At 29.6% G+C, this 14,380-nt stretch overlaps 2 protein-coding genes and 1 long non-coding RNA gene across 11 annotated transcripts in view; 1 reads left to right on the forward strand and 2 right to left on the reverse strand.

Moving 5' to 3' along the window:
• The window catches only part of LOC145311644 (UDP-N-acetylglucosamine transporter-like), a 384,555-nt gene that overhangs the window by 89,130 nt on the left and 281,045 nt on the right, over window positions 1-14,380 (reverse strand). The window lies entirely within an intron of this gene.
• Window positions 1-14,380, reverse strand: part of LOC145311638 (uncharacterized) — a 368,391-nt gene that overhangs the window by 72,978 nt on the left and 281,033 nt on the right. The gene's annotated exons all lie outside the window — the stretch shown is intronic.
• Window positions 281-710, forward strand: LOC145311595 (uncharacterized). Its single transcript, XR_013876712.1, has 2 exons — window positions 281-418; window positions 599-710. It is a non-coding gene; the product is annotated as an uncharacterized LOC145311595 (long non-coding RNA).

Below are 14,380 nucleotides of genomic sequence, written 5' to 3' on the forward strand. Positions count from 1 at the left end.
TTCTACTGAAAAGCTAAATTATTTTCTTTATAATATTCTAGTACCTAATATTGTTCTGAATGTAGTTAAAATTTAAAAATATTATGAATAACCAAATTATGTGTATTATATGTCTTTAATTCATAGACAGTTATTTTATCTAAAGCATAACTATTTAAGCCTTAATCTTTTCTATTTGTATAAAATGATACAGAAATCGAATTGCTTTTATGCATTTGATTGTTTGTTATAAATGTTAGCATCAACAAAGATAATGTGATATTTAAAAGAACTTGTTATAAATCGTAGAAAACATCAAGTCTAATCGTTGTACTTAAGATCAAATATTCTGTTTGAATTTTATCTCTAAAATGTTAGTATCTTAAACTGTATCTATCTATTCTATGTATGATGTGAGTGTAGTTTTTTTATTCTAAATGTTATAATGGGACATGAAAAAGGCTTTAAATGAAATTTAGACATGATGGATTTAAGTACAAATGCGTAGATTAATTTTCCTAATAAAAATCTGCGTACTTTTTCTCATGTTGTGACAATTTTTTTTTTAAATACTTTTTAATGCCCTTATATAATATTATTCGTGCAATCTATTAAATAGACATATATTTTCTAGCTATGTTGATTAGATCAAACTTCTAGTGCTTTATGAATATTGTACCTATAGTTCATGCGTGATACAAAACCACTGCAAAAAAAATTATATTACTGAATATTTTTAACAGTTTTGTAAATTGCTGCGCTGCTTATAGAGAAAATTGTTTTTGTAATATTATTTGTCATATTTCCTAGTTTGTTATTTTTTTTGTTTTTTTGTTGGTTGTGAATAATTTAGTCTAGTTGCCTTAGACCGGTGCGTAAAGTGCTATTCATGCAGTTTATTTTTTTTTCCTCTAAGGAGGGACCAATATGTTACTTTCAGAAAGAAAAAAAAAAGGGGGGGGGGGTTGAAATTTCTCCCCATCTTAGTCAATATTAGGTACTAATGTGATCTTATGACACTTAAAATTGTGTCTAAAATGCTTAGTTTTAAAAATATTTTAGAAGTAAAAACACATATAAATTATAAACTATCCTAAGTAAGGAATTCTTTGCATTTCAAGTCCATGTGTCATTTAATTACATAGTAAATATGAAAAATTTGGTATTAAAAGTTTTCCCCCGTCCTTCTCATCTTCTGAGTTAACTGATCAAGTTGGTCGACTTTCTTTGATTTTTGTATATTAAGTACTTTGTGAAAGTCAAACTTATTTGATAAAACTAAGACACTTGAAGGTAAAAGGGTTTGACTTTGAATTTGATATTGTTAGGTTGGGTTAGAAAAAGAAACACAATTCTTCCCTTTAGTGAATTCAAAATATATCAAAACACAAATAGTTAATGTATAATTTGTCTTGAAAGTATTAAAATGATCAGTTTTTGTGAATACTTGCTAAATGAATATCAATAGCATATTATTCTTTTTAATGCGTAGAAAGATATGTTATTGGGTGTTTAATTAAATTAATAAAGAAAAATAAAAGCAATCAATTCAAATATCTTTATGGGATGAATCTCCCAATAACTATCCTACAGTGTCCTGTAATAACCTTTTTAGGCTTTCCTAAACAGAACATATTACATTATCAGAAAACTAAAATTTACTTCAAAAATCTGATGATTGTGGGGTGCTTCAAATGTAGAGTTTAAATTAAGAATTTTGTAATAAATGCATAAAAAAAAATTTTCATAAGATTAATATTCTGGATAGCAAATAGTAGAACTACTTATTAAATTAGAATATTTTGTCTCAGTTTGAGCAGATTGTTATATTGCATATTTATTTTATATTAAGATTTGCACTTGGATTCTTAGATAAAGTCGGAAAATGAGGAAGGCATTTATATACGGACTTGAGCTTGCTAGCGGACCTTCCACAGGCAGCAAGCATAGCTTACGACTGAGCAAGGCTAAAAATAATCTAGAACAGTTAAGAACCAGTAATTTATAGAAATCGTACGGATAAAGTGAATGCGCATAAATCGGTTTTTAATGTATTTATGAGCACCAACCGCCCCATGTGCAATATTGGGTCTTGGTTATTTCTAATAATATTTAGTTCTTTTTTTGAAAACCTTTATTCGTTTTCCAACTTAATCTAATATTTGTTTAAGTTCATTAGCAAAAGTTGAAAAAGACAATGTGATAAAATTATAATGTTCTTGTTATTGATTAAATGTATATTGTATAACAACATATAATCTAGTAAAAATAAATATAATGTGTCAATCCTTTTTTGTAATCTTTAAAGCTAATTTTTAAATGGTTAATATTGTTGTGTTTTCCGACTAGAAATGTTAATTTTATAAATCAAGATCTTTATTTGATTTACGAGTAAAAATTTGAAACTTTTTTGCCAACCACAAAGAAAAAAAAATTACCGTCCTTGGCTCCCTTCCTTAGCTTAACTGTAAACATAAGGTTTCTTGTTAAAATGTTTATCAATATTATAGTACAAACTTTACACATTTTAATTGGGAGAATTTGATATAGGGACATGTATTCTGTATAAAAATATATATTTCAAGAAAATTTCAATTGATGAAAAAATACATTTTTAACTTCTCCTCTTCTTACAGACAATTAAATCCGACAATTTAATAGTAATTGGAGATTATTTAATACTGCAATAAACTTTTCTATTTATATTTTCCATGCATGATGTGATTGCTCTGTCCTGATCTATTAATTCAGAATGATTGAACCTGTTTGTTGATATGAAAAGGGAAACAAATATAAAGTAGTCGTTGTTCAACTCGGCCTACAAATTAATAAATCCATAAAAATATCAAATAACTAATAGCCTTCATGAGATTTATGTTCGTAAATAGCGCTGCTGTAGTAAAATATTTTTGGTTATGATAGCTTATATATGATAATTTGAATCATAAACTAATATTTCTTTTTGAATATTTAATAAAAACCAGTCTTTTTGCACATTTAATAGAAGCCTATAGGGAATCTTAGTGTAACCCTATACGAAATATTGATTCTTGTCATAATCTATCAATCTTTGTTTATTTGCACTTAGATTTAATTTCATAATTTTTTTTGTTCTCCAATTAGAACATCTATCCATTTGGAGCCCAAGATCTCAATAACTGTAGGAATGTTTCTGGGATTGTGGTAATACTTCTCTTTTGATATTCAACCTTCATACTCTAAATTGTAACTACTATACTCCTATTTGCGTAGGTTTTACCTCCAAGAATACAGCTTTAAAACATGGAAATATGAATTTATATGTTTCATAGAATAACTTATATTTCTGTAATCTTATTTAGATGTACTCTCTAAATATTTTCTTAGTGCCAAGTTTTTTTTATTATTGTTTGGGAAAGAATGGGGTACATGTAAAAAGCAGAACAAGACAGAAAAATTGTTTAAAGTCATTTATTTTTGTTTTGATACTCTGTTATAAAGAAAAATGTTTTCTACTTTAAAAAAAGTTTGTAAGACCTTAGCTTCTCTTACTCATTTAGTCTATAACTTATTATTATTAACAATCTAGACGTTGAATACTCTATTCTAGTGGTAATAGTATTCTATAGTAAAAGAACAATTGGATCAATGAAAATAAATAGGTTTTAAAAGGGTATGTAAGATAATTTTTTAAAAATATTACTTGGTTTTAATAATGCTTATAACTGTCTCTTGACTTAGCCCCAATTTAACTTCAGAGAACAGAAATTAGATCCTGAAGTCCTATTGCCACAATGAGTTTCACATCAAGATTTAAGGATATTTGAGATAATCTACTATGTTAATTAGATTTCTAATAGCTCTAGAAGCATGAAATGTGCAGCTAACAACAGAAAATAATCGAGTGTGTTTTGTTTAGGTAATCTAAATTATTTTTTATTTTACAAGAAAGTTCTAAAGATCATTATTTCCGTATTTTTATTTGTATATAACGTTAAGAAGAGTACGTGATTTTTACCATTCTTTTACTATAATTTTCTATTCGTATATCTTTCAATCTTTCTTCTTGTCGTTTTTTTATGACAACAGATGAAATGTAACTCACTTAGACCGTTTGTCTCTCTGTGATTTCTTGTGCGTTGCAACTTATGAATGATGTCATCCTTGTTTACCACACTTGTCATTTTCCTTTACCCACGGATCAATATTTAGTGAAAATTATTTAATGGAAATGTACTTATTACTGTCACCTAAAAGTAGTAAAGAAAGAAAACATAAACAATTAGGTTGTGTTTTCAAGCAAAGCTTTTCTAGATTTATATCTTGGTAGAATTGAAATATTGATTTGAAACCTTATACAAAACTTCTAGTTAAGGTTTATTCTTGAACGATGCATTTTAAGAATGTTGATAATTTTATGTTTCACGACACTAAGATTTTACAAGTTAGAATTTTCAAATTGGGTTGTTATTTAAAATAAGACGATTATAGTTTTTCTTTTAAATGTTAGCACAAAAATTTTTCGGAGTCAAACAGCCGAGTTTTGAAATATTATAATGGATTTAAAAGAAATGGGTTTGGTAAATTGCAGCCATTTAAAATAACATACATTAGATAAATTTTAATAGGTTAAGATTAGGTTATTCTCTGGAAAGGTATTTGTTAGGAGAAATTACTGTTAAAATTCTATTTGGATTTGCTATTCAATTAGTATTATAATTTCTTTTAAATTTGAGATCTGCCAGGTTAAACATTTTAATTTTCAGGTGCTATGTGACTATCCCTTGGAGCCCAGCAACCAGGTTCTGTTCTGTTCTGGCCCAGCAACCAATCAAGGCTCAAAACTTTAGATATTTTAAATATTTTCTGAAAGACGTAAACTATATTTTTCTACTTCAAAAAACTATCAAATGAAGTTTATTTTTAGTAAAGTTTAAAGTGATAAAGCTTCAGAAAATCCTGTATTGTATGGGGGAAAAAGAGATTGATTTTAATTGAAAAGGTGAGACAGTTATAGATATTATTATTTTACTGAAATCATAAACTAATTTGCCTCCATAGAATTTTTATTATAACTTTTTTAGTAGTTTTCTCTTCATATTAATTAAAGCTAACAGTTCCTTTGTACAAATGTTTTATACAATTAAGCTTATTTTCATTAATAAACATGTATATATATACAAAAAATAAATATATTTTCAGAATAATATTTTGCACATTCCATTTTTTTAGTTTAAAAACATCAAGCAATTCCACCAATTTAACTAAATATTTAAAGTTTTGAATGAAAAAGTAGGTCATCCTGCTCACAGTGCCTTCAAAGTTTACTTCCACCCGGTCCCACTTCCCACACTCTCTTTATCTCTCTCTCTCCTCTTATTTCTCTATTCTATTCTCTCTCTATGTCATTCTCCTTTTCTCTAAACCATTCTGGGTTATCCGAGGGATAAATGAAAAGTAAATGAGACTATAACGTTGGATTTGGTAAAATACTTTTTAAACGGAGTGGACACAGTCTAATGGCAATCAATATGTTACCTCATTGTTCAAAAATTACTCATTTCAAGATAAAAAAAACCCAGAGATTGTTCATTTCATTAAGAGCATGATTAATTTATTGTCACTTATGTAAACTGACCTAAAACCCAAACGAAAATTGGCACATTAGCCACCCCCTTTGATCGCAATTTCGATGGCCGTATTTATAATTGAAATATTGAAATTCGTAATCGAAAGACATCGGTTTTTACCATTCGTCTTGACAGAATTTTCAAGTATTTAAATTTAAGAAAACCTTTATTTATTTGACATTAGACTCTTCTTTTGTCCATACATATATTTACATTAATGGGATTTTTATTGAAAGAGTATAATCTGAAAATATTGAAGAATAATTATTCTTTATTTCTGTATATTTGGCCTCAATAGTAAATACTACAGCTGTCCCGTCCTGAGCAAGGCACAATCCACAGAAATAAAGGTGCCCTGGCTTATCAACCAACAATATAGACAGGTATTCTGATAAACAAATAGGTAAAATCTCAATTAATAGAAAAGCCGGAATCCTAGTAATGTAGTGGTTGAAAGCATGTCTTCGTGGGATATATGTTCCCTAAACACGTTTCCTATTAAGGTCTTCGAGTTTAATATTAATATTGGCCCTAGGTAAGAATGAAGCCTTTTTTTGGGTGTGTTTCCTGGGGTGCTTTGGATTTATAAAAAAGCACATGAACAAATATGCTAATGTTAATTTGAACCTTTTGGGTACCAAAACTGTTTGATTTATATTTACATTATTACGCATAAAGACGTAATTAAATGAACAAGTAAGTTGATGACCATAATGGTACAGGGGTTTTTAATAGGTCGTAGGTCCAGGGAAAGTTTTTAAAAACTAATTTTGGGGAAGGTACCTCCATTCTACAAAGATAATTTGCTCCTGGAAAAAATACCCCCAAAATTAACACTTGTTCTTTTTAAAACTAAAATGTACAGTGAAGGGTTAACTCCCCCCCCCCCCCCCCCTCCTCTCCCAGAAGAGGATTCTGATAGAATGTCTTGTTTTAAATTTGCTAACCTATCAAAATAATAGGAATATGTTTCAATAAATAAAGATAAGTAAAATTGTTAAAGCAAAAATGTTTACCTAAAAAAAGATTCTTTTGGTTATAGAAATCTAATAAATTAATTAATGAGAAAATGATTTTTCTAGCTTCGTGTATGTGAAGTTTGATTGGGAGATGAATAGTACGGGGAGGGACAAATTTTTAGATGTTTTTTTTTAAATCCAAGCTTTTCTACAATTAGGGTCAGTCCGTCCGGAACGGTTAGCTCCTTCCGTTAATTAGGATATGTTATTATTTTTTCATCAATAACAAACTTTGCATGATAAATTATACAATTTAGGAAGCATAACAACTCAATAAACGTTACCAGAAAGACTGTAAATTCATTTAAAACATGCTAATCCTCAACATTTTTTATTTAAAAGTTTTGTCTGATATAGTTTTCCTATTCATCTGATTTTTGTATTAATGATTCCAATTTTAACAAGTTACAATACTATAAGCTAGGCATCTATATAATCAAATCCTTTAAATTAAGTTGTGTCCTTTTTTATATCCTGCATATACCCAATTTTGCAACAAATATATACATTTTTTTAGAATTAAAATTTATGTTCTGCTTATTAAGTTTTGACACTGTACAAGAATTATTGTTTTTATGTCTTTCCTTCTGATAATAGAGCTTCGATTTTTATGGATGTTGTCATCCTCGTGTTTTCATGTCCATTAGGAAAGTTATAAATTGTTAGAAAAACACTGTTGTTAGGTGCCACCGATCGGCTGCATATAAACAGCCGTATGAGATTGTAGGCGTTTTTATAAACTATGCGTATATTTATTTTTAAAACCATAAATAGGACTTATCTCTAGTGTGTAACTACGACTACTGAGTCTATAAATTTATAAAGTTATTCTATTTCAAAAAGATGATTTGATTTTCCCCTTCAGTATTTATGTCTCTGTACTAGTCCTTGGATGCAGAGCTAGCATTCAGTTGAAGGCCAATTCAAGCTGCATTCTCAGCAACAATGAATATTTATCTCGAAAATAAATAGTCCGCTAACCATACAAAGATTTTTAAATATCTTACATATTTTGATTATCCAGAGACCAGAAAAATGCATCTCTGAATAGCCAAAACTAATCAGTTTAGCAAGTTTAAATATAATATACAAAAAGAATGAGACCATGAAAGATGGTTATTAGAACTGAAGCTTTTCTTGTGTGTTTGTTTAATATATTTAAAGAATTCTTGTCAATATTGTGCATTCTGAACATTATGCTATGTATTTCAAATTTATTGTTATGTAATATTCTATTTTTAGTCATAGGATGATTACGTTTTGGAAGAAATTAAGAAAAACTAAGTCTTAAATGTTTAACCGTTTTTTAAATTTAAAAATTTTTTTTTTAAGCGGCTATTCTTTAGATTTAAAAATCTTTTAAGTAGCATCTTTCCATGCTTTGAGGTTTGTTAGCTGAGTATTGTTAGCTTTTATTTTAAGCAGGTGTCAGGCTATTTTATAGCTGTACGTCAATTTTGAACGAAAAATATTAAAGCAATATATTTGTTTATTCCCCAAATATTTCATTGACCATAAAAGTCTTCAGGGAGAAATATTTTATTTCAACAAAAACAATTTTGCCTTTATTTTTATATTCGGGAGAGTAATTCTTCATATTAATTATGTAATTAAGAAAAAAATTTTAGGTAATGAAACGGTTTTTGTATTGACTTGCTAAAAAATAGCAAAAAATTCTTCTGAAAAATTCTTCCCTGAGCAATTTTATTTTCCCTTAATATCCCTTCTACATTTATACTTTACTTTATTGTAAACTAATAAAGGAATAATTGCTTTTTATTAAATTGCAGATCTCTGGATTTAAAGAGGCTTTATGAATTTGATTTCAAGAGTTCAACTAAGTTAACCTTTGACAAGTTCAAAATGGAACTCATATTATCAGTTCATTTGACTTTAATAAAACATTTGATTGTACTTGAGGGAAGGGTAAGTCAACCCTGGTCTGAAATTTTAGTTTATAAAATAAAAGGCAAGATAAATTTCCTATTTGGGTAGTGTAAATTTTTCCAGTTCTTAAACATAATTTTCTAGATTTGATATCTTTTGTTGAGGTTGTAGTATTCTCCTACATAATAGTTTAAACAATTGCCTAGACCTATGATAAGTTTCAATGTAAGGTAGAATCTTATCGGTTTCGTGGTTAGCGAGATACTTCGCTACACTCAGACAGAGAGAGAAACATCCTGTTAGTTTCATGTAAAGATTTAATTTATATTGAATAGGTAATCAAAATAATTATTAGTTTTCTTCAATTTAGTTTTTTCAATAGAGTTGATCTCTATTTTTTGCATGAATCTATGTGTTGCTAAAGTATTTGCTGGTTTGTTATATTTTTTATAGAATATTTGTTTCTTAGTGCTGGGCTCTAATCCACTTTCCATTTCCATGTACTCTATTAACCCCCCCTCCCCCCAATTAAAAAAAAGCTTGGACGCCCCTGCTCTTATTTATCTTCTGAGAATTGTTTTTTTTTCATTTTGTTAAAAAGTACATGTCAAAATATCATAATATTTATGTCCTTAAGCATGGCTGCAACAACATGCTAACTGAGCGCCTGAGATGAAATAAAAATAAATAAACTGCTTCCTATTATAATTTTTGCAAATATGGTGTTAAAAAGACAAATATATTATATTAAATTATTATAAAAGTAATCTACATGTTGCTTTGCTAGAAGAACCTACATTAGTATATAGTGGTTGTGTAGTGTTCCAAAAAATATCTTCAATTTTTTGTTTAAAAATATTTCTATTTAATTTTCCTACCCTTCTTTCATTGTCTAAGTTTATTTTGTTTTGTTAGTTTAAGTTAAATTTACATTGTCTCTAACTCTGTGTGCCTAAACAGCTTTACATTGCTCACTTTTGCAGTGGTTTAAAGCCTATATGCTACAGTTCCAATACAGTTCGTAAGCATATTCGTTGGGCCTAAATAAAACTGTGATAATTCTATATATTACAACTACAGAATTAGAGTGGAGTTTGTTAAAGAAAGTTTGTAAAGATGAATACAATTTGTTTTAAAAAGTTTGCACCAAATCTTCTGAGAAGTGTGCAGGGGTTCAGGTCATTTTAAGTAGCTGCCGGTTGGATCAGGACTTGCGCCTATTATATTTGCATCTATTAGTATTTTTGCCTAAATTCTCAACATATGTACTTACAAACGTATATATGAATGGTATTCAATGATATTAAAGCTTTTACAAAATTTATTTCACCAAATAGAACTCCTAACGACTTGTTAGGGATTTGTAAGGTTTTCAAGAAAACCTTTGAAACCACTCCCCTTATTTTCAAAAATTGTTTATTGCACCTAGCAGGGTTCTGGCCATTACTAAACCTAACCATAAACATTAAACCATCAAAATCAATGAGAGTTGAGTTATTTAAGCTTTTGCAATTTTTTCATTGAATCCATAGGGTTTCATGTGTTTCAAAAGTGTCATTTTATTTCCATAAGTAAGTTAGGTTGATTAGGTACTAGATTCATTAATTCCTGGCAAACAGTTAAATATATCAGAAATATTTAAGTGTTCAAAGAGGATTATTTTCCATTAAGTATTTTGATATGAATAGTATGTATATAATTGACCATAAAAATAATATTAAAATTAGGGTTTGATAACAGACAGAAAAAGGGACTAATTATAATAGTTAATTACAGTTTTTAGAATTTGCCAAAATATGAAAAGCTGCATTGGTTTAAGATAGCACAAACAAAATAATTTTAGATCCAATATCCCATCTCTATACCCCTTGTCATAATGCACTGCAAAGCATTTTTAGATCTTTCATAAATTCCCAGCCATACAACATTCACAATCCTCTAATTTAATGTTAATCTTACTAGATAAAAGAAGGAGGCAGTGGACTATTAATGAATCTTCCCCTAAACTATAAACTAGTTACAAACTGCTTGTAACTCAATGAAAATAAAGGTTATGCTAAGTTAGGAGTTGCCTTGTGCACAGGTCAGGCTTTAATTTGGCGAGGTATCAATAAGTATGAAGGTGAAATGTGAATTGAGCCATGCATAGTTATTATGCAAAAGGTAAGTAAAATTTGTTTATATTGCAATAATTCTGGATTATGCTCAGTCTACTTTGTAACACTGTTGTCTGTTACACAACTTTCTCTGCTACTGTCCCCTTTTTCATTTCCCCTGATGTTGCATGGTTGTACTACGTACACACACCCTTATCTCAGGGATTCTCTATCACACACTGGATTTACTTAAATGTACAGTTGATTATACAGTTTGGGATGTGTCATCAGCAGATAAATTCAATTTTCCTACAACTTTAAAAATAATAAACTCTAATATCTTTAATTTAAAAAAGGGATAACTTGGTTTTTAAAATTGCTATGTATGTGTTGCTATATTGCATATCACTGTGGGCTAGAATTGAATCAAGACAAAAGTAAGTGCCGAGCCCTGAGACCTACGTATGGTGAAAATAGACATAAAACCATGATGATTCCAGGTAAAACCAAAATATTTCAGCGGGGGCTTTTTGAGAAAATTAGATTTGAAAATTTCAAGTTCAATTTTCACCCCCTAGGAGTTGCCGCATAATCAAGACAAGAAAAGCAAATATTATTTATTTAAAATTCTGAACAACTTTGCTTTTACAAAGTTCTTCATAAAACCACTCCTGAAGGGAGTTAATAAATGGCCATTTTTATCACTTGCTTTGCAAAGGTCACGAAAATTCAGCCTAAAATAAATCAAATATAGAGAGGTTTTAAGAAGGACTTCATAAAATGGTTTTATGTCTATTTTCACCATACATAGGTCTCAGGGCTCGGCACTTACTTTTGTCTTGATTCAATTATAGCCCACAGTGATATTGTTTAGGCTAATCAGAGCAAATTTTGCAATAACACTTTATATAGACTTTCTACTCTATTAGTTCTATGAGCCATTTTTTACTACAATTTATAACGTATAGGTATGTAGATTAGGGTGTTATGACAACCTCAACTCCTATTAGGACTCCTACATATAAATATAGAATTCGTGTCAGGTACCTTATATTTAAGGATACACAATTTTGTGTATTGGGTCTACTTGTGGCAGTCTTTTAGTAGTTTGAGCTGTGTATTTCTTACATTCTTTCTGTAAGTTAAGACAACTAAATTGCACATTCTCCTTTTTGGTACAAGATTTCACAAATACTTTTGTCTAGGGGCGGATGGAAAAGAAAAGCAAGGATCACTTTTAGGAAACAAAAAGAAAATTATAATGAAACTCTACAAGGTATGACATCCTATTAATTTAAAATTAAACCCTAAAAATTATTCCTAATTTATTATTTATTTTTATGATATCCCTAGGTATATAAATAAAACAGGATGTGTGAAGCGAAGGATCTAAATAACAGCTGAACTGAGCAGCCGCTAGTAGCAAACATAACAGTACCTAATGTATTACCTTATATTGGCGAGGCTGCTGCCCATAGCACTCTATAGGCAGGTCCCACAAACCAGGATAAATAGGATGAGCCAAATCTCTTCTTTTCCGTCTAAACACCCGGGGTATTAGGTTTAGTAGCCCACATCAGACAACCAACTGTTTGATTCACGTCCTTTGTATGAGGAGTCCTAACTGTGCATGGTAATGAGTTGCGCCTGCTTGGGACAAGGCAATCCCCTTACTCTAACTATGAATTTCGCGCCCCTGACATAGCAGCAGTGGGAAGAATTTTAATGTCTTTTTAACAGTTCTAAATCTATCTCAACCAAACCGCTTAAAATTTGTAACTTCTGCTGCTTCATAACGAAATATATTTCAAAGAAAAAATCTCCATTATGAAACGCATCTCTTGTAGAAGATAATCAAGCAATATTAGCTTGGTCGTTATGATATTAGCTTCGAAACCATCACATACTCGACGTCGAGCATATGCGCTGCGTGTTGAGCGTGTTGGTCGCAGGTATAAAAATACTAGCCTACAGCTCACGTTGTTCACTGGTCTGTAATGTTTTTGAGAATATATCCGTACTGGAAAGGTATAAGGCTGATGCAAATATCAAGGTATAAAATCAGATCAGTTAAGAATTTGTAGAGGGTTCGATCTTTCAGGGTTAAACAGAAGGCTTATTTTATGCTTGCTGATCAATGCATGTATACTCTAAGAATAATGTCTGTCAGTCTATCGGTAATGCTCTAAAACAATTTTCCCAGCTTTTATCGAAGATATTTTTTTATGTAAAGATTCAAATACCACTAAGCATCATTACTTACTATGTCTGTCTTTTGTGCACCCTTTTTGCTTTCATTTGCTTTAACTTTTATTTTTTTAATTCAAGAGCTTCTATGGTTATGGATTTTATCATCCTTATTTATCTGTTAAATGTTAGTAGCGAAGTCAATTAATTTAAATTTAAAAAGTTGTATTCCTCACTTAGTCCGTTATTCTGTCTATAGTGCTCTGAAATAAATAAAATTATGAGAAATGTTTCTATTCCCTTCTGCTATTAAATATAGAAGATTTAATTTTTTTGGAAACCAATCCGCACTCCTGTCCGCCTATCTGTAGATTAGTCAGTACTGCACATAAACACAATTTTATTTTCTGATATCAAAGACTGCTTATATTTAGTGTGAAGATTTGTATGACCACTGCACTGATCATCAATCGTCTGTCTGTCGGTTATGCCGCTTTTTCTTCTTTTTGCTTTTGTGTTTTTACTTTTACAATTTGGAACTTTGCTACTTATGGATATTATCATCCTTGTTGATGATTCTTAAACTCAGGGATCTTAAGAAATAATATACTATATTGATTTTACATCCCCTATGATGATAAACAAAGGTAAGCCTCTGCTGATTGAAAAGTTTGAACACTTCTTGTTTAGAACTGACAAAACACTGATCAAGTTTTTTAGTCAAGGTGGTTACTAAACTTTGGTTAACAGTGTAATTTACAGTCAAATGTTCTCTCTTTATGATTCACTTGGTCCATTAGTCTCTTGGATACATCATATTTTAATAGCTAAAATATTTGTTTTCTCAGATACTATCAAAATTGTGTAAATATTCCCAACAAAGCTTGCCAGTATGGACCTCATTTATTGGTCAGTTTGTTCATCCAGTAAGAGGGAAGGAAGTGGGGTAAAGGGGTTGTATAATGTTAATGATCTATTTCTTGTTAAAAGCAAAACTCTTCTACAGTAGGGGTTGGTCTGTCCATCCGTACGTCCCTTACAGGGATAATTCAGGCATATTAGAATTGTCCTATTAAATTCAAAATCGACAATAAAATTTTTGAAGCTGTTATGTCCTGCAATGAAGTCAAAGTAAAAATCTTTATTTTTATCATTGCTTTACATAGTTGCCCTATCACCATGACGTTAGTATGTCCAAATAAAATATCTTGTATTTAAGCTATTAAATGACATATTTACTCAAATTTTTGCTGAAATCTAAATATTTTCTCTTTTAGGTGCTGCTCTATATTTCTTAATGTTCTTTAGTAGAATTGATTGAGTTTCTCCTTTACGGATTTTGTCTCTTTTTGAAAGAGAAATTATTGTCCTGAAAGGGTTAAAATGTTTAGTTTAATATCTGACCACATTACGGGAGTGTTGCATGAATCAATTTATATTAAAACTAAGTTTTCTTAGATTTACTATACCTATTATAAATTTAAGTTTTCTGTTTTAAGAATATAAATCAAATATTTTAATGTTATTCAAATAGCAACATAATTTAAAAAACTGAATTTATGATGCTAAAAGTAGAATAATGGGTCTTATTGTTCTGGTCAAT

Source organism: Acartia tonsa, chromosome 2 (genome assembly GCF_053477335.1).
Source record: "Acartia tonsa isolate MP-2025a chromosome 2, ASM5347733v1, whole genome shotgun sequence".
NCBI lineage: Eukaryota > Metazoa > Arthropoda > Copepoda > Calanoida > Acartiidae > Acartia > Acartia tonsa.